At 37.1% G+C, this 24,613-nt stretch overlaps 1 protein-coding gene across 2 annotated transcripts in view; it reads right to left on the minus strand.

The window, feature by feature from the left end:
* The window catches only part of LOC143211865 (uncharacterized), a 150,505-nt gene extending 128,114 nt beyond the window's left edge, over window positions 1-22,391 (minus strand). Inside the window, exon 1 of one of the 2 annotated variants that reach the window (XM_076429931.1) lies at window positions 22,141-22,391. The gene's annotated coding sequence lies outside the window, so the exon portion shown is untranslated. The remainder of the gene's footprint in view (window positions 1-22,140) is intronic. The other variant, XM_076429934.1, reaches the window with a different exon arrangement.
* Between the last annotated feature and the right edge of the window lie 2,222 nt (window positions 22,392-24,613).

The raw sequence follows: 24,613 nt of genomic DNA on the forward strand, positions 1-24,613 counted from the left end.
AATTTACTACACTTAAGGATGTTCTGGAGGTACAATGGGAGACAAAAGTACAAGAAATTCGTAATCCATCAATACATGGCAATGAAAACCATTCATGCGTATATTTTGCATTAAACTTTCGCGAATACTGTATCCTCTGTAGCTATATTCAGTGGTCTACACTTGTCGCGTTTCGATTAGTGAGAGACAACACGATAAATTTGACGTTTTGTAACAGCTTATAATTTTTTTGCTCTGTAACTATTTAGTGAATCCTAATAAATTTTGAACATAATTACATAATTTTTACTACATATAAAAAAAAAACTGGAGTTTCTAGTTGCGTTTTTTCAAGGTTTATAAATAGGGTTTCAAGTGGAATTTTATGAATTCTCCATAAGAAGACGTGTTAAAATCTGCAAACTTTAAGTTGCTATAATTCTTAAACGGTGCAGTGAATCGAACCCAAACTTTGGTAATTGCATTAATTTAGTAAGAATTATATCTTGTCAAATTTTCAACAATTTTGTTGCGTTTTTATATACCTCCAGAACATCCTTAAAGAATTCATGGAACCGAGGATCGTAGAGGACCTAACAATTCTAAAACAGTACCAAGGATATTTTCAAGATTTATACGATATATTTTCAAGTATTATGGAAAAATGGAATAAATTTTAGTCTAACTTCTACGCCTTACAATCCACCTAGAAATATTTGATTCTGAGGCAATCCAAAAATGTCCATAGACTTAAACATTTATATAACAAAGACATCATTTTATTTTAAGTAGTACCGCAGTCATTTTTGTAAACAATAAATAAATAATTTCTCCACCAATCCTATAAATATTTAATATAACGTTTCTGCAGGACAGTGAGGCGCCTGTACACAGCAACTCGGAATCAAGTGGCGCGAATATATGTCCGAAAGATTTGGTCGAAAGACACAGGCGGCCGAGGGCGCTTCATTCGGTCGCAATTAAAGTCGCATAATTAAGTCTATAAATAGAATTCTTTTCCAAACGAAATAAACACTTCGTACGTCACCGGGTCTATAAATGGACGTATCGTAGGAGTCCGCTATTAATAGAACTAACTCGATACGCGAACGGAGACGTAATTCTTGTTGTGCAGAAGAAAATCTTTCTGTTCCGTGGGCAACTTTGTTGAAACGAGCAATGTTCATCGGCGGCGCGGACCGATCGCTGGTAATTCGAGACCACGGATGATGCTACAACGCGTGGGACGATTGCGTATTCTTTCGGATAACGCGAACAGAGTCGAAACAATCAGTCAACGCTGCTCAGGATCAAGGATGCCTTTGTCCATAGTCACGCAACTCTGTTACACCAGTGGACTGTCGATTAGGACCCTATTCGCGTGATCTACAAAAATACCTTATTTTAACCTCGATAAGTATCGGCCTATCAAATGGCTTCCCCGCCGTGTTACGTAATAATTTCTCACTGAAACTTTAATATTAGTCTCTCATCTATCTACTTGTTGTCAGATCGAATCTACACAACCGAGTGGTGTGCGACTGCGCGTTGATCAAATTACAGGAGCGGCGGTCTGATGAAAATCGTGATTGCTTTTTGATTGCTTATTGAAATACTAGTACGTCGACTCCATGGAAACTTTGTGAAAACTGTCGAACCTGTTCAAGACTCCTGTTGCAATTTTTGTTAAACAGTAGCCTTACCTATGCATTTAGTACTTCCCACTTAGCATGGGAAAGTTTCTACGCAGCTGAACACTCTGGGACTTGGATGCTAATCCAGTGAATATATTTTTGATATTTTCCCGATTGAAATGACACCAAACACGACACAGTTAGGAGAAACCTCGACTATCCGAACTTACCTGTGGAACATCAGTGCTTACAGATTGGAAATTAAATCTTCACTAATTTGTACAATAAATCAGATATCGACGGTCCGAATAGTCGAGGTTCTACTACATCTCCAACTACACAAACAACTATGCTCGGAACTATGTCGTGTTTGGTTTCATTTTAATAAAAAAAAATGTCAAAAAGTTGAAAAAAGTTTTCTAGAAAAATAATTAGACATAAAAAAAGATTGATGATTGGATTAACATCGACTAAATCAAATATCGTGCACATCTCTTTCGCATATATCGAGACGTTACTGTACTGACCACTAGATTTTCCGGAACCTTGCGAAATTCGTTACACACGATTAATTACAAAATTCGAGGATTCGGATAGCTGGACAAAATCTTTGGTTGATCTACATTCCGATTCAGAGGTCTCAATGGAGACTAGATTGTATTCAGAAGATAGCTTATCGAAATCGTCAAAAGTGAAACAGACTCTACCGAATCTGTTATACATGGTAGAGTCATCGTTTGGGCTATCAGAGTCAATGGGGACCTTGGAAGTTTCAAGAGTCTATGAGAAGAACGGACCAGATGTGGTTCAGAACTTATTGAACTCGGGACCCTCAAAACCCCGGGATTTTCTTCTCTTAGGTATCACGGATCATGAATCCTTGAAACCATACGAGCTTTATCACTTCTGATAACTGCGTTGCAGAAATTCATGCAAATCATTCTGATGAAAAGATTTCAAGATTTTCCTCTTCAGTGAATCCATTTAGACCAAGCCAACAGCGGCGGACCGTTAATTTTGGGGGCCTACACAATTAACCCGAATTAACTCGAGTACCAAAAATTTTCGTATTATTTATTTTTTTACTACAAAACCTGTATTCAATTTATCAAACGATGTCCCGAAATCGGTTTTGATCAATTTCGATGGTCGTATCAATTAAATACAGTTTTCGCAAAAATCGACGAACCCGATGACGTCTAGAACGAAGCATAATAAGCGTCACTGATGCAAATTCATGCATTCTTTCACACAGAAGATCTCATACCCACGAGTTGAGTCAACAAGAACGAACACCTAAAATAATTCCTGACTAAACTGATTTTATGCATTGATGACAAAAATGTTGATTGGTCAAATACAAAACTATAAATTCATCGGTAGAATGATGCCACGTTGTTTTTGACTTATTAATAGACAGCGGTCTTTATGCAAAATAAAAATTTTTTACCTGATTTGCAACAAACTGTAGTGAAATAGAAACTTGTTGTCTTTCTTAATATGTTTAACCCCGTGCCCTACGATTTATTTTACGGTTTCAGTGATCAGAACTTTTTTGTAGTTCATATACTTTTCTAAAACAGGAGAAAATTTATATCTACTGTAAGCTTAAACATTCTTCAATAGCTGTACATTAACAAAACCAAAGTAGAATTTTATTTCGGTTTAAAGGAAATTGGACTCTGTTTAGAATCTTCATCACGAGTCAGACACGATATTGTAGGGGAAGGGATTAATAGGATAGTTTTCTTTAAAACACTTGAAAATCGCCAATGAATGGAAGCTGTTTTAGAGACTGTTTAAGAACGCAAATCCCGCCTTAAAATCTCTTGACTTTCGATGAAGTTTACTATACTTCACGGGTGTACAAATAGAAAAAACAACATTGAAGCCTTATTCTTCAGATTTTTAACTACGACGGACAACAAAAATTTTATGACATACGCAAACGTATAGAAATCGAACTTTTCCACTTTTTATTATCACGCTTATATTAGCTTACCGAGTTATCGATGTTGTCGTTGTCATTGTATGCGTCAAATCTTGTAATCGAATTTTAAATCACTTCCCGATGAGTTAGAGACTTGAAACTTTAAACATAGGTCAGAACTGGATGACAATGCAATATTAAAAAACAAATTTTAAAAAAAAACTATGCGTCTAGAAGAAATTTTAATATTAACCGTCACACGTAGCCGCGCGACGCTCGGTAGTACGTCATCACGTTCAGTGATCCCCACTCCGCGCGCCAGCGCTCCCTACTCCACTACGCGTTTCCACACCGACTCATCCCCACTCCACTGACCCAGTGGACACACAACCCAGTGATTGTGGTGTTCCGTTCATTCAGTTCCATTTCGGACAATTTCGAACTCCATAAAGAGACTCCATAAACTCAATCGAGAAGAATTCACCTTTTCCATAAAGAGGCGTCGTCTCTCGGAGTCATCCCCTCATTCTATCTCGCATATTTCCATATCTTGCGTTTCTATATCATACTATTTCATTCCAGTATTACAATATCTTGCGTTCCATTTAAAAAAGATTAAAAAGTAGAAAATGAGAGGATATATAAAAATAACTTTTTCAAAATCACGCTTATATTAATATACACTAAAAAGGAGAAAATAATTTTTTTAGGCATTAGTGATTATAAATAAAAGTGTGGAGCGCCCACGAAGATTACGTCAATATAGTTTAGCGCTCCACGCTTTTATTTATAGTCACTATAATACCTAAAAAAATTATTTTCTCCTTTCTAGTGCATTTTAATATAAGCGTGGTTTTTAAAAAGTTTTTTTTTATATATTTTTTCAGGCCAAATAGACGACTGAGAGTCGCCCGAATGCAGTTCGATTTTGTCGGACCTCGTATTTTCCGAGGTACCAACCACGACCAACCGGTTACGAGTGACTTTAGCCGTTCTTGTTGATTCACCCTGTATACCTCCGACACTCGACGGTTGCATTCAGTGTGGACGAACATTGTCGAACAACTTGCCCGACGCGATGCCATGAAACGTGCTTAGATCGTATCGAAAATTGAAATCGCACGCGCGCATTCTTCGCGTCGAAAGTTTCTTTTCTTCTGTTGACTGCAGCAACATTTCAATTCGTACGTCGCTTCGCTGTCTCCCGGGAAATCTGCCGTGATTAATTTTCAATGAGTATCAGCGCGATATTCGAAATGATAGAATATTTCGTGGCTCGGGCAGAGAATATTTTTGCATTCGATAAAGATAAAAGGCCGCCGTATCGTCGGAGAAGATAAAGAAAATGTACTCCGGGCGTACCGAGAGGACGAGAAAAAAGACCCAAGAAAATACTTTGGTGCCAGTCTGCGCGCAGATATCCGATAAAATATTCCCGATACGAGGGCTGTACAGTTGAATAAAGATATCGATTCAGAGTTCGGATCCTATTGAATGGAACACAGCAAGGGTTCTCGGATGCTCCCGGCTCGTCCGATGCACAGACACACGTGTGTTCTAGAGCCGTATGTGAGCTCATGTAGGTAGATGCCTGTATCTAGAAGCTGGCGTCAGGTAGGTCTGTGTTGATACACAGGGTCGTTGACATTGCTCTACTATCACTAGGTTCTGCTGCGTGCGCGTTATATGACAGAGCCGATAAGGTCGTCAGAGGTAGCCTACGTACAATGCACTCACTTGCAGCACGAAATGGACGGCTCGTTCGCCGGGTAATATCACTACATAATAATTTTCCCGTAATTCCCTTCGTAAATCTCCATTTGTCGTGCTTCCACTAATTGGAGTTGGTTGGAAATTTACATTCGCTATTTTGGATTCACTGCGATCGCTTACGGGATCTATCCAATGAATGTTCACTTGTAACTAATCTAGTCTATCAAGAAATAGGAAATAGCAAGAGATAGGAGTTGCATAGATTTCTTCTCGTAATAATTTCAATGAGTTAGAAATAACTGTTCATTCATCTACTCATTTTTCTAATAAGTGCATAAAATCCGCTGTCTAGTTATTTTTCTGTATTTCTAAGAAGACTGTGTCATTGTTAAGTTCTTACATTCCAGACCACAATTCCAAAATTGTTCGATGTGCATTTTGTATTCAAAATCTGGCATAGGATTAAATGGACCAACCAAGGACGTCAATTTTTCACGGATGAGCAAAGGTGCCCCAGTGAATGATAATTATCCAAACTTATCATAGGATCATTGCACCACCTCAAAATACAAATTGCTAATTCTTATTTAATATTTTGTTAAAATCGTATAATAAAATTTGTAGTCCCTACGTATATTTCCATTTACTAGGTTTCTTACCCACTGAACGAAAATACAGTAGGACCTCGATTAACCGGATCCCGATTATAAACAAATATGCGTTTAAATATATTAATTATATTAATTGTATAATAATGTACATTTTAATTATTTCCCTCGGGTCTCGATTATCCATCGGGCTTTAATTTATCCGGGCTGTTTATCTCCCGATCAAGCCGGTTAATCGAGGTCCTACTGTAGTTGCAAATTTACATTCTCTACTCTCTATTTTACAATCTAGTCGCACATATTTTGAGGATACAGTACAAACACGCGTTCCAAAATAGCTGGAAAGCGTTGCATTTCAATAATGACAAGATTGAATTTATTTAAGAAAACTTAATTGTGTTAAGATAATTGTGTCAAGAGAGAAACGAAACTTATTCGACCGTGGTAAGTTTAGTGTTGAACTCTTGGTACTCGTTCTATTTTCGTTTCTTATGCTTATGCGACGTTTTCTCTGATAAGAATTCAATATGACAGCTAGAAAACGTGTGTTCGGAAAAGGAATAATTTGCTGCACCATGTTTAGTATTTTTCACTTTTCATTTGCTTATGCATATGTATAAATTTTCATACATTTTGCGTAACAATTTTTGGAACCGTAGATAATAGACAAAGAAGTATAAATGCTAATGTAGCAAAGTGATAACGCAGTCAATAATACACGTGCAGTGTACAGGGAATCACAGTAATAGTCGGACACTTTTTCAATGGACGATAATTTTTTAAAGATTTAATTTTTTTGAGAAGTTGGAACGATTAGTTCGAATTTATTAGTCAGTACCTAACGAAAACAAAAATTTTGAAGAAAATTGCAACTGGTCAGAATTACAAAGAAAATGCCAATATTGCAAATTACATACATTTATGATTAATAAGTAATTTTCATGATCCCTCACTTTGTAAAATGTAGTTTCTGTATTGAGCAATACAGAAAATATAAAACTTGTGTTTTGTATATTTTTTACTGTCACAATTGTTACGAGCTCTTCTATAGTGGTGAGTACTGGCCGAAAAGGAAATAACATGTCCTCTGACATGACAGGCTCGACGATTTGTGACATATGGACATACAGTTTTGGGAACACGTTTTTCACTGGCCTTGTGTTTTTTAATTAAAACCGAGCTTTTCACTGTCATTTGGTTTTCTCATAAAAACTGAACTTTTCACTTGTATTTTTCAATACATTGGTATACCCCAAAGTGTGATTGCAGGCACAGTATGTCTACTATTTTAATATTGCACGCCATTCGGTTTTCCATGTTTTCCAATATTTCAAGATCAATTCTTAAGATTACAATTTTGTTTTGAAACTGTATTTCAACGACTAGATACACAGAAAACACCTAAATTATTGGATACGTGTCCATCGACTGAATCCGATGATGAGCTTGAATCAACACAATAGAATATTGGAGAATCACTATCTGTGACCTACTATTTTACATGCTACAATAACGACTACAAGCTACGTCAATAACGCTGTATTCTCTTAATCCGATTCGTCCTGTGGAGACGGTCCATAATAGGAAATAACTTTCCCCGTAACTATTGTTTTTACATTCGTATAACTGGAACAATATTCACTTTATGTAATTAAGTTCTTGCACATGGAACTGTTTCTCAACGTAATTTTTCTAATACTTATTGATCGAAGCAGGCATCACTATATCAACACATTCTGTCTCGGTTGTATGGTCTTAGAAATTGATTTTTTTTGGTGGTTCACGTGCTTCACTTCCGAGATTGTTATCCTCATTTTTAGTTTTTTCTACCTCTTTCTAGTGGACATTTTCGAGTTCGTTGCTAGGCTTAAAATTGCACCCTTTTTATGAAGCCTGTCCCTATGCTAGGCTTAATTGAACTCTTGTTTAGCAATTTCGGCGATAGAAAACTTTCCTTGAAACAGTTTTAAAGCAGTTTCCATTTCAGACGCACTTCGCCTTCCTTCACGTCCCATTTTAAGAACTGAACACTATTTCTCTTACATATAATGTACCAGAGACTTCTCACGACATGAGAAAACTGAGAAGAGACAATACGACGCGTGTCCTATCATATTGCCCCACTTAAGGATGTCCATGTTTTTCTTAGAAGGAGATACTACGAATAATCTTCTTACAGATATTTACCGCTATAATATAATTGATTTACTAAAATGCACATTTGCTTCCTGTATCCTATGGAAAAACAGACATAGAGTGTCCTATATTTTCGCCACGGACTGTAACAATAACGGTAGAGATATACCGTGGTGTAATCAAATCGGGAAACTTGGGAACAGTCGATCGGCTGATTCGCGAGGTCGATAAGGAACCGAAGCAATCTTTATTCGCGTGCCCGTTTGGCCGTTCCCGTTCGTTTCCAGAAAACACCCCCTGCTCGGAGGGTGACGAAGTCGCGGAGCTCGATGGAAGATCGTCGACGGGACACGAATACCGTTTGAACGGGTGCAGGAGGGTAAAGCACGCGCGACGCGTATTATGCTTGGAGGCTCGCTCCGTTAAAAATACGAGGCACAGGAAGCGACGCGCGGAGAGTATCGAGCGGCTGAAACAAACAAAGAAAATGCGGAACACGCCGGTGCATGCCGTCGGTCGCCGGTAATATTCAGCCGTCTAGACACTAGACTCTCTTTGTTCGTTCGGGGGCTGATTTTCGGGGGTTGTTCCTGGTCGAGCGTAGGGTAAACCGAGCACCGCCCGGTACCCGTGGGCGGAGGAATGCACGAGAGTCTAAGCACGGGGAAAGAGACCGAGACACGATTACACGAGGATAACCCCCGTGTTAGGTGTGTACGCGTGTGCCAATATCTGTGTCTGTACGTGTGGGGATGGCTCTGTTGCTCGTGTGTGTCTGTTTTCGCGTGCATGTGTTTCGGTCTCGTCGACGAGTGATCGGCAAGTTCGTGATCAACGACGACGAAACGGTGGGCCGTGTCGGTGCACGCGCGACCGCCCGCCGTTTCTCTCTTCTTTCCTCGGTTGGTTATGGTTAACGACGACGCTCCACCGAACCAATTGACGGTTCTACAGTACACATCCTTCGTCCGCTGCTTCCGGCGAAACCTGCCGATTATTTCCAGAAACGTGAGTTTGATACAATATCTGCTGGGGGAGACCAGAACAAGATATTCTAAGGCACGATCTAAACGAAAATCAGTGAAAATTAAGTGAAAACTAAATATTAGGTGTAGCAATAAGTTCGGTGCCATTGTACAGCGTGCCTCAGCTGATGGAGGCTACCTAAATATCTGCTTTATTTTTAATGGCACAAAAAATAGTGATGGCATAATTTAAATGGTATCGAAGGAGGAATATTCTTTCGTCCGGTTATTTTTTCATAGTTTTTTCAAGGTGATCGTTATTTTTTTATCGAATATATTTGAATATGCTTAAGTCATTGACAAGGTGGAATTCAAAAAAAAGTTTTCCCGATAAAAATAAGGATGACCTTGGAAAAACTATGAAAAAATAACCGGACAAAAAAAATTGTTCTTCTATGATATTCCTCCTTCGATACCGTTTAAATTATGCCATAAATATTTGTTTGTGCCATTAAAAATAAAGGAGATATTTAGGTGGCCTCTCCTTCAGCTGAGACACTCTGTATATGTATATTCAATTGTGCCTGCATTTCAAATGAAAATTTTCTGCCGCCCATTTGATGTTTTAACACTAAACCTACCGAGCACTGAAAGCGACTAACTTGTGCAATTTTTATGGCAATACGTGCTTGGATAAATAAATTTATCGAATCAATTTCCGTGTAAGCAACGCCATCGTTTCAATAATTATAAAATTAAAAATCTAAGACCGGTTATTTGACCGGCAGTGGTAGGTTTAGTGTTAAAGCATCAACCTTACCCTACTAAACGATTTTGATACCAAGAGCGTTACGTTTTTACATACCAGACTGAAAATACTTCAGTTTAAATCCCAACTTTGCAAAAACTAAGGCGCACTAATCCCACTCCACCTTATATTATTTTCAACCTATTAAACATGTTAAGAAAGAAAATAAATTTCTCTTTCACTCCAGGTTGGGGTGCAGTTCAGGTACAATTTAGTTTGTATGGCGCCACAAAATCGTGTACATTGATTTTTAAATGTTCCTTTATATTAACCCTAATTATTAAAGAGATTTATTCTAAATGTAAAATGATTAACCAAGTGGTTGACAGTAAAATGTTAAAAAACTACGAAAATGGTTAATCGATTTTACCTGTAAATAGCTGAAATATGAAGAGTGATTAGTTAACTTAGTTTGGTAACATCTTGAACCGTCATTGTCATTACCGTCATGACGAAGAGAAAAAAGTTCAGCAGATTTACTACGTTTCTTTTTCGAGAAAATGAGTCGAAGGAGTCTCTTCTTCATTTAATTTCATGTGAGTGTAAAATATACATGGTACATAATACATCTAGCGCGATTTCAATGTCAGTGCTGTTCAAGTCAAGGACTACCAATGTCTTGTTTACTGGAAGCCAACTCAAGAATTAATCATGTGATTATCATAAGTCGCAACGAAAGGTGATGTAAATAGCGTCCGAGAAAACTTGACCGATAAGTATGCATTGTAACGGCTTAATGGCTACGCTCGCAAAAAGGCACAAATAAAAGTTTGTTTGTCCTGTTATTGTGTATTTAATAGAGTTGTGAGACACGTGGATTACACAAAAACTACGTTCCAAAATAAAAATTGCACGAACCTGTGCTATCTATTAAGCAACCTAATGAAAGCAAAATGTTTCTATTTATTCAATCAACATTGATCTGCGGAGGTTTATTACGTATTCTTGGCTCGCTTCAACGGCCACTATAAACTCGTAAACCTTTGAACCAACTTTTTTCAAAAATATCCTGTGTCTCTTTTAATCATTCCTTGATACCTATACACTTGCCTGTACACGTGTACGACATTTCTTGCATTCAATCGATTGTTATTAATCATTCGACTGTCGAAAGTAAATCGAACATTCGCCTGTTTTTAAAGTTTAATGTGTACCACTTCGTGGAACACATCGACGGCCCGTCAACAATCAACACGCGACACACGTGGTTCTCGGGTTGTAATCACCAGACTACGGAGCTTTAAATTAATTTACATTTTTATGGACCATTTCAAAGAGAATAAAACTAAATATATATATATACTTCTCCATTTCTCCTTCTCGAATGGTGTCGACAAATGAGAACATGTCACACTGTTCAACATGTGTGTAACTATAATTTTATTATATGGTATAAATTACATAAGAAAGAACTGCACAACAACAAACTTGCTACTTAACACTCTCCGTCAGCTCTGATTAAATTGAATAGCACCCTTGTTGGTATACGTATTGAGTCGATCGTCAACATTTCTGGAGTATAATTAAAAGCCTTGGTTCTTTATTAAGTGGTTAAATAACAAAAGCCAGATTAAGACGTGTGTCCCCACTCTAACTTCCCCTTCTACGACGCTATTCCCCCACGCTTCCACCACGGCCACGTGACGCGTTCCGTCTCTGTCGCGCAAGTGTCACGTGACTAATTCGGTTCTGGTAGAGAGAGGGTAACTTCTTCCTCTAAATTCGAGTCAATTCCCCTCAACTGGAGACTTTGGAAGACAGGTATCTAATCGTTCCGACTTCTCAACGGCTCAATTAACTACAAGACACGTAACGTTAATAAAAATTGTTAAAAACTGTGCGATTCCTGTTTTCAATTCCATGAATCAGTAGGCGTCTCGCTCTTGTTTAGACGCGTCTTCGCGGGCGTAACCTTTTTGCAACGCGTGTTACCAACTTGTCTAGTTAAAAATAGAGTCGCCATTCGACAGAGCCATACTGGAAACACGTTGAAAATCGTCGCTACTCGACCGCAATCTCTGATACGTCGTTCAGTGTATTATCTAGTTTGCGCATCACAGAGACGCCCACGTGAGTGAAATGAGTGTAAAATTGTCTTCGTAGAAAGAGGATATTTTTTGAATCATTTTCGCGAAGATATATTTTCCACGGCTGTGTGTGTGCGTGCTGTTCAATAGATCTGATAGGAAAAAGACAGCGAAAAGTGACTTATTTTTTAAAAAATTGTATTATATTTTGTAAGCGAGTACGCAATCAACCGATTACTATTATTTAAGCTATGCATGATTAAGACATTCGATACCGTAAAATATAATTTGAAGTGTTACGATTAGACTGCGGATCTTTATGCAAAGTAAAAATGTTCTGCATTTATTTTGGGAAGCGGTAATAAATTAATCACTTTGTTACGTTAAAAACAACGGTGCAATATTCTGAAATTTTTGTAATCTTTTACTGTTTTATATTTCGCGCAATTTCTTCATAAATGCATAAAGACCCGCAGTCTAGTTATGGCACTATTCGGTGGAATAAATGAATGCTCGATGCATGGATAATTAACATTATCACTATTGCAGGACTTTCCACCCATTTCTAATTTACTGGAAATTAGATTCGTACAGGAAATTGAGTTTTAATGTCAGCTACTATTCCATGAATGCATCTGTTTGTTATATCCAACGATTTTCAAGCAGCATGCCAGAAAAATTTTGTAAACATTGAAGAAATTAAATTCCCTTAAAATGGTGCAAAGTTAAAAATTGACATTTCGTACAATTTAAAGGAGTTCTAATGATAAATCAATTTTATACTTCATTTGAGGAGGATTTCGTGTTTAAATTAATTTTAAAAGAAAACCTAATTTACAGGAATTCTATTAATAGATTAATTTTGAAACTTAATTTGAGATTTTAAAGTTTAAATTAATTTTGAAAGAAAATCTAATTTAAAGGAGTACTAATAATAAATCAATTTTAAACTTCATTTGAGGAGGATTTCGAGATGAAATTAATTTTAATAGAATTGAGAAAATCGAGTTTAAAGGTAACAATAAGTACTTTTGTATATAGTTTGCTTCTCTCTCTCTATATATATATATATGTGTGTATATGTGTATATATATATATATATATATATATATATAATTTAGCTATAAGCATAGATATAAGGTAGGATATAAGTTAGTTTAGGAAGACGAGAAACGGGTAAAGTAGGGAATATGGTTGAGGTGAAAATGTAGGAAAATTGTAACCCTAAGGGGAACCAATAAAGTACATACATACATACATAGGTAACAATAAGTAGTCATCGAAATAATTTACTGCGCATCGGCGCAGCAATCACGAATCCAGCTGATGCAGTGTATCAATTGGATGACTGAATGAAGTCACATCGGACGAGCATTTTTCGTAATCACTTCACTAGTCGCATTGATCCCGTATCAGCCCCATGGGTCACATACATACATATAGGCGACAATATTGCAACCGTTCCCAAAGTTGCGCGCACCAATGGATACTTGCTACTATTTACGCAGATATTATTCAACGCGTAATTTACCATTGGCCTTACCAGTCAATAGGCTATTGAGTACGATGAAGTACCGAAGAAAAAGCTAATCGCTCGACCGTGATTACGTGTGCATTTGCAATTTCAAGCAACGACGGCCACTGTCTGACAAATAATCTCACGGAACCAGTCTTTTAAATAAATAATCGAACGACGTGACAGACGATGCGGACGTAATACTACATTTCATCCAACCGTATTCGCGATCAGCATCGGGTTCGTGATTTATTGCTGATCCACATTAAATTAATTTCAGCAGGCGCCGCGCCGGGGAATCAACTGATTTTCGCGGAATCCGATTTTTATCTCACTATATTAAAATTTATATATTTTCGAACTATACATTTGCAATTCATTGACAAAATTATGGAGCTACCGCACGGAAGAAAATATTGAGTATCGGTGCCGTGCATGTAATGGAAATAATTGACCAGATGCGGGTTGTTAACCCATTTTGAAATAAATTAATGATGTTCTTAGCAAACTGAATGGTTTATTAATCATCATAGAGAGATAATCGATCGCACACGAACATTTTTAATTCGCAGGTGTTAACATTGTTTAATGGGACCCGAAGTAACTGTTTCAAATCTTTTATTTCAAATCAGCCAAGTCAATAATACACTTGTGTAAACTACTTTTCCTAGTTTTATCGAACAAATTGGTTTGAGCGTACGGTATATCTCCAGTATCAAATATTACCTATTCGCAAGCAGGAGAATTGATAGATCAACAAAGCATTTGTGCTTAAATCTAAGAATCAGTTAGGCAGTCAACATTCCAGACAAACGGCTTGATTAGATCATTAATCTCTAGAGCAAGGAGACACGCCATTTCTTATTCCTTTTATAGTATATCAAGGTCTACTATTGGAAAGCTAACATATGTCGGTGTCACAGTGTTTTACAGAACTATCGCTACACTTGCGAATAGAGCTCGATATTTGCGCTTGTCCTCTTCTGTAGGTCATGTTCGCGCCACTCACGTCCTTATCGTGCGCTTCTTTTAACTTCATCGAGTAAAAAACGTCTCGAGTAAAAATACAACACTGTAGGATCACGTATCGCGTGAATTAAACGTTCTCTACCGGCTGGTAATCGTGATTTTTCCGATTCACGTTTCTTCCGAGACCGATAGCGGCCAAAGGTTTGTGCTACGTCGTCGTTCTGCGTGTTCCATAAAGGAATATTCCTTCGGTATTTTTGCACGAATTGCAACAGTGTAGCAACTTGTTTACAACGACAGATAAGATATCAGCAACTACGTAGCAGAGGCTAGTTGTGGTGTTAATGGTAAAGTTTTTCCTGGCTTGGACAGATAAAAACCGATTTCCAAGCCGGCGCACACGCGATCGTGTGATCGAACGCGCGCCGTTCTTCGCCGAACCGTTTGGTCATCGTCCTGGAACGATATTTCATTGGCTCGTAGTTGCACCTGCCGCAGGTGCGCCCGCGATCAAAATAAGAAGTTCAAGAACCGCACTTCGCAGATTTGACTAGCGAAAAGAATGGCCGCTATCGTCGGACCCGATCGCGCGATGAACGGATTCGAATTATCAATCTTTCCGCTGCAACTTCTTGCGCAGCTCGCGCGAACATCGTCCTGCGCTTTTCACCATTTTCCGCGACGCGATATAAAAAATAGTAGCATATACTGTGTAATGTCGTTTATCTTTGTAAATGTAGTCGACGGATAATGGTTACGCGCAGGATAAATTCTTTTGTTTTCCTTATCGGCTTAACAGTAGAACGGACGAACACTACATACAACTGACGATTGAGTGTTGTTTTCTGATAATAACACGATCGAATTCATTCAGATCACCTACGATTTTTGGTATAATTTGTGCTCGAATAAAGAGGTTCACTCGAAAGTTTCTTGTCTCAATGTTTTCGTGATTTCGATAACTGCAAGAGAAAATTCTGGAATAAGTCTCCACGTTAAAATTAATTAAAATCGAATTCATTCAGATCTCCTACGATTTTTGGTATAATTTGTGCTCGAATAAAGAGGTTCATTTGAAAGTTCTCGTCACAATGTTTTTCTTGATTTCGATAACTGCAAGAGACAATTCTGGTATAAGTCTCCACGTTAAAATTAATTAAAATCGAATTCATTCAGATCTCCTACGATTTTTGGTATAATTTGTGCTCGAATAAAGAGGTTCATTTGAAAGTTCTCGTCACAATGTTTTCGTGATTTCGATAACTGCAAGAGACAATTCTGGAATAAGTCTCCACGTTAAAATTAATTAAAATCGAATTCATTCAGATCTCCTACGATTTTTGGTATAATTTGTGCTCGAATAAAGAGGTTCATTTGAAAGTTTTCGTCACAATGTTTTCGTGATTTCGATAATTGCAAAAGAAAATTGCGGAATAAGTCTCCACATTAAAATTGAACTTTCCACATTGTTGATAAATATGTCAATACTTCTTGAAATGGTTTATTTTTCGTACTAAATACCGCAAACATCAAAAGAAATGTATGTATATGCTGCAGGAGATTAAAATTACCCTTGATTGTTGTATGCACTAGTCTCCCAGATGTGTAAACACTCATTTAATGTTGCAATAAATAGACAGTGACTGTTAAATTCATCAAGATTGCACAGTAAAACGCCAACTCATAAGCACTACGTTGTCGTACGCATATACAACAATGTTCAATCAACGGTGCAGCATAGTGCAGTTTTGCAACTTTTTCCTATAGTTCCGGTCAGGTTCAGGTCTTGGTCATCCACCTGGCTACTTGCGTAAAAGCTTCTATTTACATGTTAATCTACTACAGTCAGAGTGGCCAGGTGAGGGGAGGAAGCACGAATTGAGGGGAATATGCACGTCAGAGATGAAACGTGTCACGTGACCGGGCCGCGGCGGAAGCGTCGTAGAAGGGGAAGGTAGAGTGGGGACACAAGCATGAATCAACAAGCTGACTCTGACTCCGATACATGATTCTCAATAAACGATACTCCGGGAGTATGCACTTGTGATGCAACACGAATGTTAATAAGTTGTCAAGTTCCCAAGGAAACATTGGACTTCCTTCATCTTCCTACGTCTTCATTCCTTTTTTACATCGTCTACAACGTAGAACAGTTTTTCAGGTTCGATATGCAAGAAAACCTTCCACTTACGTAACAAATCGTTCTCCGAGAAAAAAATAGTGTTTTCTAGCGTTTCAATGTTATTATTACTGTTCTGTGCATGATGTGAGGCAATGTCACATGTTGCAATCTAAGTCAATTTGACAGCTAGTAACGATATCAAAGGCTGACATCTAATTTAGGTTAATTTCAGCTTAATGTTCCGTTTCCTGTCATTCTGCAAGTTCTCTAGACATGCACACTGGAAACATTGTTTCTTCCTGCATGTCTTTCTACAAATTACATAATGATATTTTAAATCTTTGCAATCTTGTACACTACTTTTGTTATGAAACAAATTCTAATCTCTATTGGAGACGCGGAAGACTGAAATCTCGAAAATTGTAAATGATAAAAAATCAAATGTACTATCAAGTGCAACATTCGTCTGAATCTTCCGAAAACATTATTCTGGGAGTAAAATTTAATTCATATTAATTTCTATATAATCTTTCGTCTCCTGTCAAATTTCCTAATCATATATTTTCGAAGCATTGTTTATTTATAACTAGTGTAAGGTATGCGTCAATTAGCTAAGTCTCTCTAAAAGTCATATAATGATCACTTATACAAATGCACATCAACGCACCACTCCCGTCGCGGAAATAAATTTTAACTCTGAAGACGATTTTCAGGAAGGCAAATGATAAAAAATGAAGTGTTCAACATTACTCTGAGGTTTTGAGGAAAGTCACTTTCGAAGTTACCGAAGCGGATATAGTTACGTGTCTGATCCTATACATATAATATTCTTCCGCGCTGCAACATCTCTGTTGCATCCACTGCCAAGAATAAATATTACCCGGTCAGGCATGTATGCGCGTCACTCGCCTGACCTAGTTTAATCCGCGATCATCCTTCTGTACTAATTAAGTAGGTACGTCCGCTTTATTAGCAGCCAGTGAGACTCAACAATGACGCTTGATAACGTGCAAGTAGATACGGCCAGCGTCGAATGTGACACGACAAGGCTGGGAAAGAAAATAGGGAAACAGAACTAGAGGAAAAGGTCTTTGTGCAATCCTCAACTCTGTTGCCATCAAAGGGCAAATCTTTTTGCGAAAATGTTTCACGCAGCGATTACGTTCGCATCGCGATTTCCTGCGGACATCGGTCCTTCATTTCAAACAGATCGCCCGAAATTATGCTTTCCAAATTTTTCAGACGTCTACACTAAATAGATTATGCGCACATTTATGAGAAAATTTAGTGAAATTTAAAATTGTAGAGAGACTAAAGGAATTTAAAAATGATTATTATTTTCAATCTGTTAAAATTGTTAAAGGAGGAACGAACTTTCTATTTGGTTTCTACTTATCGCAACTTGCACATAATAAGTTAGTTATTGTAAGAGCAATACATACTTCGATATGTGTGACTCTGTGGTCTTTATCAGTTGAAAAATGATAGAAACAAATTGTACTATATTATATGTGTACAAATTTTGACGTTTATCGAAACTTTTCTGTGCAACGTAAAGGAACATTGAACGTTAACAAATAAAAATATAAGATAATTAAGCACCAAATATTTCTTAACCAGGTGTTAAGGGGTAATTGCGCCAGTGATTGTGAAAGTGAACTATCACGTGCATATGTTTACATTTTTGAACTCATCTCGTTGAAGAAACGGTAAAATAATTATCATTATGTTCTTATTTAAAATTATCATGGATTATATTAAGAGCTCAAACAAAAACATGGAATTTTACGTTAGATCACTGTCATAATCACCGGCACAATCATCAAAATGGAGTACATTCTGACCCACTGAATTATTCGGGTGTTAACAACTTAATTAAATGAACAGCTGCTACATTGTCAACAATAGTAAAAGTCTACAAGAAGTAGCTTCAAAAATATGTTTTAAAAAATTGACAAAGGAATGAATGGTCCTAACCATCATCAATTATGTCGGGGAGTTAAAGGTAGTGTCCGTCCGTGCGACTGTTTCCGCGGGCGTTCTAACCCGGAACGAAAACACACACAGTGGCGTAAACGGAACAATGTTGTTCCGCGGGCGGAACGGGTTATTACCGAAACAGTAAATTTAGCAACAGCAATCGGGCTGCGCACTGAAACGCAAACGCGTGTAAACACGGCCCGTTCATCCTGACCCAGATACCTTGCGCCTGTTTCGCCGTATTTATAGGAAGGAAGAAGAGTCTTGCTGGGAACGCCATTCGATTTTGGTGTGCGATTGGACACCCCAATACCAGTCACCAGGATTCTCCGATGCATCAGTGAAAACGCGATCTCGATTGCCAATCCGGTTTCGCGATCGTTCCGTAATCAGAGGCGAAAAGCAATCTCATTAACCCTCGCTCGACGAGTACCATCGAACATCCCCAACTGTGGTGGTGAGATTACAAGAAGCTCCCTGGCAACAATTTTGCCAGATGAGGGGAGGAAGCACGAATTGAGGGGAATTCTAATGTAAATTAGATAATAAATTCTAATGTAAAGATTTCTCCGATCGAAAGACTAACAAAATCTACACGTACACACCTATACTGGATCATTTCGATCCAGCAATCATGGTTACTGAATAACTGAAGTAATCAAAGAAACAATAATCGGTGGTCCTGATAAATAATCATTAATCGCTCAAGTTTTTATATCACTACGGTTTTGGTTACGTATTACTCAGTATTACACGTATGTACATGTGGTAGAAAATTTTTTAGAAAAATAAAGATTACAGATTACTGATTAATTATTATACATAGATTAATCAATATAATCGTATTTTTCCAGATTAATTGATTACTTTTAATAATCAATTACGAGAGTAATTAGAAGATAATTACTGTCATCGTGAATTCCGACGTCCCGGAAGCTTACGTATTGTAATTATGCGGTAATATGCTGTTATATTCAACCGTAATAACACTAACAAAGCAGAATCATTAGTGGAAGAATCTTCTGTTAACTGATTTCTGATCGTAATGATTTCATACGAAACACTACATTAATTAGTCTTTGGATTTTGTGTGTTTATAACAAAAACGAACAGATGAAATACAAAACAGTGAAACACTATTTTCGAATTTTTTAAATTATTAAAAAAAAAAATTGCACTCTATAACTTAATTCCTACTTCATATAATTGACCTGGAAAATTTGTATTTTGCAAGATGCGCGATCTGTTTATTACGTATAGGCATACTGGTGAATACATCCTTTTATAATTTATGATAATTGCATAAAAGTTTTTAGATATTCAATAATAATTTGCATTTTCTCGCGTATTAGCAACGTTCCTAGAACGATCTTAATTAGCCTTTCAGCATTCTTGTTTTTAATCACTTTTTGAAATGATATCAATGCAGATCTTTCTACATAGCTAGCAATATAATCGCAAGAAGGAAATGAATTATGGGATGTCTAACGAAATTAGAGTTAATAAGTAATCGTGTACATGTATCTTTTATCTACAAATCATAATTAATCTGGGATCCGATTTTGCTTGCTTAAATTACTTTGTTGCATAGATTGTTGAAAATCGAACAACATACAACGCCTTATCACGCTCATTTCACGAATGCGCTGACCATGGTCGGTCGATTGAATGGTAATGTCAATTCTCACGATCGAGTTGTTAGAAGGAAGTTGTCCGGGAAGTGACCCTGAATTCGTATGAACAGAGTTAGAACAAAGAAACGAGCTGTCAATGAGTCGCGGGCGACCATAAACTCAACGGACCCTATTAATATTTTCTAAGTTTTTACGCCACACTTTTATGCGTCGCATTTTGTTAGTGTGAATGATGCACTACGTTTTCCTCAGATGATAGATGTATAAATGTTTACATTAAAAATATTAATATTAAAACAGAAATAAAATTAACAATGATTACCATGGTATCATTTTTAGTAGAATCATGAGAATATTTTTACAATGAAAAAATAGTAAATGGATGTTTATAACGAGTTTTTATTTATAACAATTAGTTTATATTGCGGTGCTCAAAAAGAAGTTTATAAATTATAAATAACAACAAGGAGTTTCATTTTGGAATGTTAAAACTTTTATAACCTGCTAATGTATGAACAAAGTTTTTTGTATAGATTTATAGATTAAAATTATTTATAAGTGTTCCCCAGTTTTTTTTTTAATATTAACGTTGTACATAATATTATTGACGTTGTGTGTAAGTGTGCGTAGAAAAATTTTTAATAATCAGTTATCATCTATTTATATTATTTGTTTTTCAGTTTTAAATTTATTTATCGATCACTGATAAATGATAAATATACTTTTACAATGCGTCTGACAGTGTGAACAGCCATGAGACGACAGTCACGTTTAGTATAATTTGTGGAGATCAAGGTCATAGCGCTGACATTTTAAATCGTATTTAAAAATTGCTATGTACTCACATCTTGAGCGAGGCACAGCTGTTGAACAATGTCAGTTCTTTAAAACTTTGTTGCTCGTCCTGTGATTTCGGTATCAAAAGTAATACCGTGTACATAATGCTAATATATATACTCTACGCATTAAAAATAACTAATTATTTCCTTTCTTGATAGACTGGGAAACGTTATGAAATAGAAAGACGGTAGAAATGTGCATGAATATTTCTAATGGTGACCTCTATCGTCAAAATACACGCGAGTAATGCGACTTTAGTCAATTAACGTACTGTTTTACCGACAGAGCATATCCCGGGGCAATGACCTCAATGTTGAGGAACGCTTGACCTATATATCACTAATGTACCCAGCATGCGTACACGTGTATGACTGGCATTCTATTCCATCTGCCCAGAAGTACCAACAATAAAGAGTTTTATATTCCTCGAAAACGCAGTGAGCATCGTTCATCACTTTCATTTTCAAAATTATCAGGAATTTTCATACACGTCGTATTTATCTCGGAAGAAAGCATCAATTCATTGACAATTCTTGAATTCAAAGGAATTCCAGAATCGCTACTAAACACAACAATTAGCTAGATAAATGCATTGTGGACAATGATATTACAATGAAATGAAGAATATTGTATGTACATAGATAATTACATAGCGATGAATCTAACACGCAAACGCGAATGTATACGAGCGAATGATAAAATGTCCGTTCTCATTAATAAAAACGAAGCGCATATTCACGGCCATTGCCAAAGAGAAGTGGCTTTAAATAACTGGCCCAACAGCAAAGTTTTAACTTAGGTCAACAACACGGCAGCGATTATTATATTCACGAAGGATAAATAATATTCGTGACTACTTGAGAATGTACGAATTCCAAGTACATAATCTGATTATCTAAAACATCCGAATTAAAAGTTATTCCAACGACTTCATTGTCCTACCCCAAATTACAACCGTAAACAGTAGCGTGCAATGCGCTTTAAATCTGACTAGAAAAAAAAATGAAAAATTACTTGTGTTCCATTTCGATTAAAAATGGGGAAGATCGAAACAGGGCAATATCCTAGGAGTCAATGTCCTTTTGATGACAACAGGGAACACACCCGATTCGAATCGTGAACGATTCACTGATGCTGCGCGATAATAACATAGCAGGTCGATAACGCGGTTTGTGAGCAGCAGTGTCTATTCATAGTATCTCTATTTGTAAATAACAATACGACCAATGTACGAGAAATGTTTCAAAGTTTTTAAAGGGTATTTTTATGTATTGCATACCTGCCACCTCGAGGGCACTGCCAATTATGCGTCTTGTTCGACGACAAGTTAACGCCAAAATCCGATTCAGCCGCAACGGGCTGTTATTTTCGTCACAAAACACTGCACATCTTATCACAGGACATACCACACTCTCATTACTATGTTGACTTTTCTGTCTGACCGAATGTCCCTCACAAACAAACGTGGTTTACCACCGACTCACCTTCGTACTCGGCGCAATGCCGCCATATTTCCTGTTGACCCAACTGTTCAGACATCGTACTACCATAGAATATACGACGACTCTAGATGGGTAAGCTTGTGTCTGCAACTCATGCCCTTGTCCCGATTGCGCAATGCACAATGAAGAAAAAGCTGTTTTTTTCTAAAAGAAAACCAAAACGTTACAAAGAACATTTAATTAAACTATTTAAATCTCTCAGTACTATATTTGATTTACTTTATTATCTCTCTCGCTATAATTGTAAAAGAATATTGTTTATGAAATAAAACTTGAATCAACTTTTTTATTGTATTTTTTCTATTGCAAACTTCGTATAGAGGGATAAAGCAATTGTTGTTCCGATAATGATTTTAACTTACTAACCCTGCTGTAAGAATTGTGTCGAATTTTACTAATAGTACACGAGTTCCCAAGTAGCCACGTACGTCCCTAAAACGTACGTTTCAGGTCCAGTTCACGTCCAAATGTCCTACGTCCATTCTGCGTACGTTTTAGGGACGTGCGTGGCTACACGTGGCTACTTGGGTTTATTCGAGTTATTATTAGATTTTCTCTACCAATTTAATATTTCTGGCGCCTGAAGAAACTTTTTATGCTACGAATGATACACTGTCACCGATATTATAATTTAAATTAATTTTATTAGTAATAAATAGAATTTAGTGATAATAAGAAACTATAAATTGTTATTGCAAAATGACAATTTTGCTCTAGACGTTCGTTACCTTGTATCAAACGTTACTGATAAGCATAAAATTTAAGCATTGTTGGCAGTAATAGAATATCGTGTATAGTGTATACTTTGTTCGGATGGTAACAACACATGTGTTGGTTTTCATAGAATAGTACATATCAGTATAATTATATCGTTTCCTTATACACTCTATCAATATGTGTGCGTATTACACAGAATGAAGTGTAAAACTTGGCTATTACTGAATATGGAAAATGATATATTATATACTATATTCAAAACATTATTTTCAACTAACAAAGATTTTAATTAATAAAGAGTGTGTACAGCGGTTAAATTTTAATAATATTGCAAAATTTACAAAACCGGATCACAAAGCAATTATATGTAATGCAATGCAATTAACTTAATATAACGAATAGTACAATTTTTATCGTATAATTTAATCGATCACAAAATTTATATACAAGATCTAGATATAATATCTCTATTGAGTTCGATAAATCAAAATTCAAATCGTATAATGGCGCCATTAAGTCGCAACATAGGCGTATGCTTATTTCATAGATAAGGCATTGCAATACAACTAATCTAATTTTGCTAATATCTAATACTGCCTTACTGATTTAAAGATACTGATTAAAATGTCTTTCTCCTATAAACTTAATACAAAGAGAATAAGAATAGACTTATTACTGTCTACGGTTCTGAATTACCGACTCTGTAGTCACCGACGAGGTATCTCGTCGGTGCTGCCAGCTCCTGTGCTATTCAGCGGGACCAGTAAGCGGGCGGGACCGGGCGCGGGGATAACGTGGAACTTACAGTGATCTGAAATACCACATCGCTAAAAATTCTACCACCGGCTAGCACCGACCTTATGGGAGTTCGTGTCACCCGAATATGTATTTCGGTGTTCTCTTACGCCCTCCAGGATATATTCTGAATGGAATGAAAAACAGAAGGCCATCAACATGATCTCGTCGGTGCAGAAGGCTACTGAGTAGATTCTCGTCGGTGAGAAGATTTGCCTTCTCAGTCACTGAGAAGGCAAATCGTCACGGAACCATACTGAGCACCATGAATTGTTACATTCTGTACCGAGCAGATATTTCAGACCAGAGTTTGGCATTAATCGATTAAAATTTTAATCATGATTGATTGATTAATGTATACTATTAAAAAAAGAAATCGTCGAAAAATCGGATGATTTAATCAATTGTTGAAGTTAATCGCCTCATGGTCTATCCATAAATTGTAATAAGAAGGGAGAGAGAGACAGAGAGAGGGAGTAGAGAGCGGATGCCCAAGTAGCCACGTACGTCCCTAAAACGTACGGTTCACGTCCAAACGTGCTACGTCCATTCTGCGTACGTTTTAGGGACGTACGTGGCTACTTGTGGCTACTTGGGTTCAGCTCTGGTTCGCTCTTGTTTCTCACTTTGAAAGAATCAGAGCCTTCTGCCTGATTCGCCTTTGATCCCCCGTGCACCGACGAGATACTATTAAAGACTGCCAGCCCCTGTGTTATTCCGCGGGACCAGTAAGTGGGC

Source organism: Lasioglossum baleicum, chromosome 9 (assembly GCF_051020765.1).
Source record: "Lasioglossum baleicum chromosome 9, iyLasBale1, whole genome shotgun sequence".
NCBI classification, from domain to species: Eukaryota; Metazoa; Arthropoda; class Insecta; order Hymenoptera; family Halictidae; genus Lasioglossum; species Lasioglossum baleicum.